At 38.7% G+C, this 5000-nt stretch overlaps 1 protein-coding gene across 4 annotated transcripts in view; it reads right to left on the bottom strand.

The window, feature by feature from the left end:
- LOC123510026 (acetylcholine receptor subunit alpha-like) overlaps window positions 1–5000 on the bottom strand; it is a 240940-nt gene that overhangs the window by 79526 nt on the left and 156414 nt on the right. The window lies entirely within an intron of this gene.

Below are 5000 nucleotides of genomic sequence, written 5' to 3'. Positions count from 1 at the left end.
AATGGAGAAGATAAAGAAGGAGGAGGAGGAGGAGGAGGAGGAGGAGGAGGAGGAGGAGTACCTTCAGAAAGCAGGGTAGTAACATAATCTGGGCGGTAGGAGGGCTAACGAGGGGCTTAAACACTCACTAACTAGCTTCGTTAATGCTCGTTAGCTACTCCCGGGTGAAGAGGAGACCAACACCCTTTGAAGAAGAAGAGGAGAAGAAGAAGAAGAAGAAGAAGAAGAAGAAGAAGAAAAAGAAGATGAATAATAATAATAATAAAAATAATAATTACAATAATAATAATAATAATAATAATAATAATAATAATAATAAGAAGAAGAAGAAGACGAAGAAGAAATAGAAGAAGAAATAGAAGAAAAGAAGAAGAATAATAAGAAGAAGAAAAAGAAGAAGAAAAGACGAGAAAATGATAAGAAGAAAAGAAGAAAAGATGAATAATTATAATAAAAGTAATAATAATAATAATAATGATAATAATAATAATAATAATAATAATAATAATAATAATAATAATAATAATAAGAAGAAGAAGAAGAAAGAAGAGAAAATAAAAGAAATAGACGAAAAAGAAGAAGAAGAAGAAGAAGAAGAAGAAGAAGAAGAAGAAGAAGAAGAATAAGAAGAAGAAGAAGAAGAAAAAGAAAAGAAGAAGAAAAGAAAGAAGAGGAAATAGAAGAAATAGACGAAGAAGAAGAAGGAGAAGAAGAAGAAAAGAAGAAGAAGAAGAGGAAATAGAAGAAATAGACGAAGAAGAAGAAGAAAGAGAAGAAGAAGAAAGAAGAGGAAATAGAAGAAATAGACGAAGAAGAAGAAGGAGAAGAAGAAGAAGAAGAAGAAGAAGAAGAGGAAATAGAAGAAGAAGAGGAAATAGAAGAAGAAGAAGAAGAAGAAGTAAGAAGATGGAAAACACGTTACCAATCTAACGAAAAACACACAAAAAAAATACAGAAAAAAAATAACAAAAGACAGGCGTGCGAACATAAGCATCCCAGCGTGCGTGACAGCCTTTCTCTCAACCTCTGACAGCTTCATTCAAATCGTATTACCCAACTGGTTTGCCTCGTTACTTTCCTTCCCACGCCTTTTTACGAGCGAATCTGTCCTGTCGTGTTGCCGAGAGCTCCCTGTGTCCCTGTGTTGCTGCATCGGTCTTGTGTTTCCTGTTGCTGTGTTTTGCTGTGTTCCATTGGTCCTATTTAACTCTCGTGGTCTGTGGTAGTTCTATATGACTCGGTAATGTTTTTATTTGTGTTGTTTGTGTAGTGTTGAAGTGTCATGGAGTTTAAATAGTGTTTTTTTTGTACTTGTTGCTTTGTGAGGAGAGACTCTGTTCATGTATATCTGTCTATCTACCTGTCTATCATTCATTTTAACTTATTTTCTTGTATTTTCTCTCTCTCTCTCTCCTGTCACTCACCTTTCCTCTCATATTCCTCCCTCTTTTCTCTCTATCCTTCACTTTACATGACATATCCCCTTCCCTCTCTCTCTCTCTCTCTCTCTCTCTCTCTCTCTCTCTCTCTCTCTCTCTCTCTCTCTCTCATCTCCCCTTTCTTTCTTATTTACTTCATATTCCTTACTTCCTTCCTTCTCTCCTTTTCCTTATATACCATTTTTTACTTCCTTCCTTTTATATTGTCAACTACACTCCCCCTCTCTCTCTCTCTCTCTCTCTCTCTCTAACACCATCTGGCCCCATCTCTCATCGCCACCACAGCCTCTGCCTCCTAATTAGGTCGCACTGTAATAATAATTTAAGCCTAATTCCTGCATTATCTCAAGAGTGAAGGGTCTGACTCCTCCTGCATCTCTCTCTCTCTCTCTCTCTCTCGAAACACGGCTAAATTTCATTCCTTCCTCTATTTTGTTCGATATTTCTCCTTCCTTTGTTGTTATTTTTTTTTCTTTTCGTCTCACTGCCTTTCTATAACTTTTTTCTTTTGCTTCCTCTTCCTTTTTTTTCATCCTTCACAATTCAGTTTTTTTTAATTTCTTCAGTGAATAAATGAAACCACAAAAATACAATTAAAAAGTATGAAAAATGAAGAAATAAAAACGGCTATTCAAAAAAGAGTTAACACGAATTACGAACATAGAGAAAAAAATATGAAAATGAAAATAAAAAAGAAATAGAAAAGAGGAAGGGATTGACAAAGCGGGTAAAGATGTTGGAGAGATAATAATAGTGAACAAAGGACAGAAGTGGTGAAAAGGCGACAAAAGTGGTGAAAAGGGAAGGGTGTGATGAATATGGGACAAAAGTGATGAGCAAGGGTAGTGATGGTGAACAAGAGGCAGTAATGGTGAACAGGGAACGGTTAATGAACAAAGGTAAGGATGGTGAACAAGGGGGTAGTGATGGTGAACAAGAGACAGTGATGGTGAACAGAGGACAGCAAATGAACAAGGAGCATTAATGGTGAACAGTGGCATAGAATGGTGAACAGGGCCCAGTGATGGTGTAAAGGGAGCAGTGGATGAATAGGGGAAAGTGATGGTGAACAAGAAGAGTGAGTGATAAGCAGAGGAGAGTGAATGAACAAGAGTTGGTGAATTAACAAGAGCAGTGATGGTGAAGAGAGGCATGGATGGTGAACAGGGGTTAGAGATGGTGAAAAGGGAACAGTGAATGAACAAGAGTAATGAATGGTGAACAAGAAGTAGCAAATGGTGAGCAAGAGCAATAAATGGTGAAATAGGTATAGTGAATGGTAAAACAAGAGTAGCGAATGAGGAATAAGAAGCAATGAATGGTGAGGAAGAGTAGTGAATGGTGAATAAGGGGCAGTGAATGGGACGTGATGAGCGGGACAGATTAATGAGGAAAGTAAGGAGCGTCTTGTAGTAATGGTTGCACATCTCTCTATCATCAACTCTATTATTATTATCGCATATGAATCATTACTGGGTGAGAGTCGAGGCTTCACTCTGTGCCCTAATGACTGGGAGAGGCAGGGAGAGGCAGGGAGAGTGAGAGAGTGAGAGGGATAACAGAGAGAAAAAGAAGAGAAGGAACGAAAAATGACTAAATAAGAATCTAAATAAAAAAGGAAGGAAATAAAAAGTACATGAACAAAAATAAAGTAAGTAAAAAACAATAATAACAAAAATAACTAGAAAAAGAGAAACAGAAAACGGAGGTAAAGAAAAAATGGTAAAAAGAACAAGGGGAAACTCAGGTAAAAAAAAAAAAAAGGCAAAGAAAACGAAGGGAAGAAAGAAAGGTGGTAACATAACAACAAGAGGAGGAAGAGGAGGAAGAGGAGGAGGAGGAAGAGAAAGAGAAGGAAAAGGAGGAAAACTTGAGATTCTCTTCCACAGTTTCCTTCCGTCACTAATGTACTTTCGCTGTCACTCTTGCACACTCGTTAGAAAACTTACCTCACTACCCACCATCTTTTTACTCTCTCTCTCTCTCTCTCTCTCTCTCTCTCTGGTCTGAGCCAAACCACAGAACTTCCTCTCCTTCTTTCTCTTCTTTCCTTCCTTCCTTTTATTCTTCTCATTTCTTCTTTTCACTTCCTCTTCCTTCCTTTACCCACTTCAACACTCCCTCTAGCTCTCTTCTCTCTCTCTCTCTCTCTCTCTAAGTTTGACACCCCCGAAGCAGACTAAGTAAAAATGACCCGTAAACTTGTACAAACTATGATGCTTTGGCGGACTCCTGCTAAAAATTGCATTCCTCTAGAGAGAGAGAGAGAGAGAGAGAGAGAGAGAGAGAGAGAGAGAGAGAGAGAGAGAGAGAGAGAATGGGAGAGGTGGTGGAGGAGAGAAAGAGATTGGAGGAGGAAGTGGTGGAGGATGGAGGAAAAATGCTCTGAGGAAAGGGGAAGAGGAAACAAGAGAGGATAGGAAGAATCATAAAAAAGAAAGGAAGGAAGGAAGGAGGGAAGGAAGGAAGGAAGGAAGGAAGGAGGGAAGGAAGGAAGGAAGGAAGGAAGGAAGGAGGGAAAAGAGGAAAGACTGTGGTTAGGAGAAGGAGGAAAAAGAGAGTAAAAAAGAGAAGAGGAAAAAAAATAACAGAGGGAAGAGTAAGAGAGAGAGAGAGGGGAAAGTGGAGAAATGAGGAGAAATAGAAGGGAAAAGAGAGAAATTAAATAAAAAGAGAAGAGATAGAGGAAAAGAAAACAAAGAAGAAAAAATAAAGAGAAGAAAAGAGAGACGGAAAAGAGGAAAAGATGAAAAATATGACGAGAGAGAGAGAGAGAGAGAGAGAGAGAGAGAGAGAGAGAGAGAGAGAGAGAGAGAGAGAGAGAGAGAGAGAGAGAGAGAGAGAGAGAGAGATGGAATAGAACAAGAAATGAGAGCGTGTATTGAATGGTTTCCTATATTTCAACTTCTTTATTGGTTCTTATAAGGAATCTGCAGTATTTTGGTGCCCGAGATACGAGGAGAAGGAGGAGGAGGAGGAGGAGGAGGAGGAGGAGGAGGAGGAGGAGGAGGAGGAGGAGGAGGAGGAGGAGGAGGAGGAGGAAGAGGAGGAGGATGGGTAAAATGAGGAAATTATAAGATGGGAAAAAAATATAGAAGAAATTGATGATAATGTGAGCGAGAGAGAGAGAGAGAGAGAGAGAGAGAGAGAGAGAGAGAGAGAGAGAGAGAGAGAGAGAGAGAGAGAGAGAGAGAGAGAGAGAGAGAGAGAGAGAGAGAGAGAGAGAGAGAGAGAGAGAGAGAGAGAGAGAGAGAGAGAGAGAGAGAGAGAGAGAGAGAGAGAGAGAGAGAGAGAGAGAGAAACATGAGAAATTATCAACTTAAACACTAAATGAAACACAGAAATATTGATAGAAAAAAAATACACATTTTTAGAGAATACATAAAAATACAGGACAGACAAACAGACACACAGACATGAAAAAATAGATAAAAAAAACTCGTAGACAGAAAAAGAAAAGAAAACATGGTAACACACACACACACACACACACACACACACACACACACACACACACACAGATAGATATTTCTTGACCACAACCAAATATTTCAGTTACAG

The sequence above is a fragment of the Portunus trituberculatus genome, chromosome 28 (assembly GCF_017591435.1).
Source record: "Portunus trituberculatus isolate SZX2019 chromosome 28, ASM1759143v1, whole genome shotgun sequence".
NCBI lineage: Eukaryota > Metazoa > Arthropoda > Malacostraca > Decapoda > Portunidae > Portunus > Portunus trituberculatus.
This window is presented reverse-complemented; position numbering and strand designations above follow the sequence as displayed.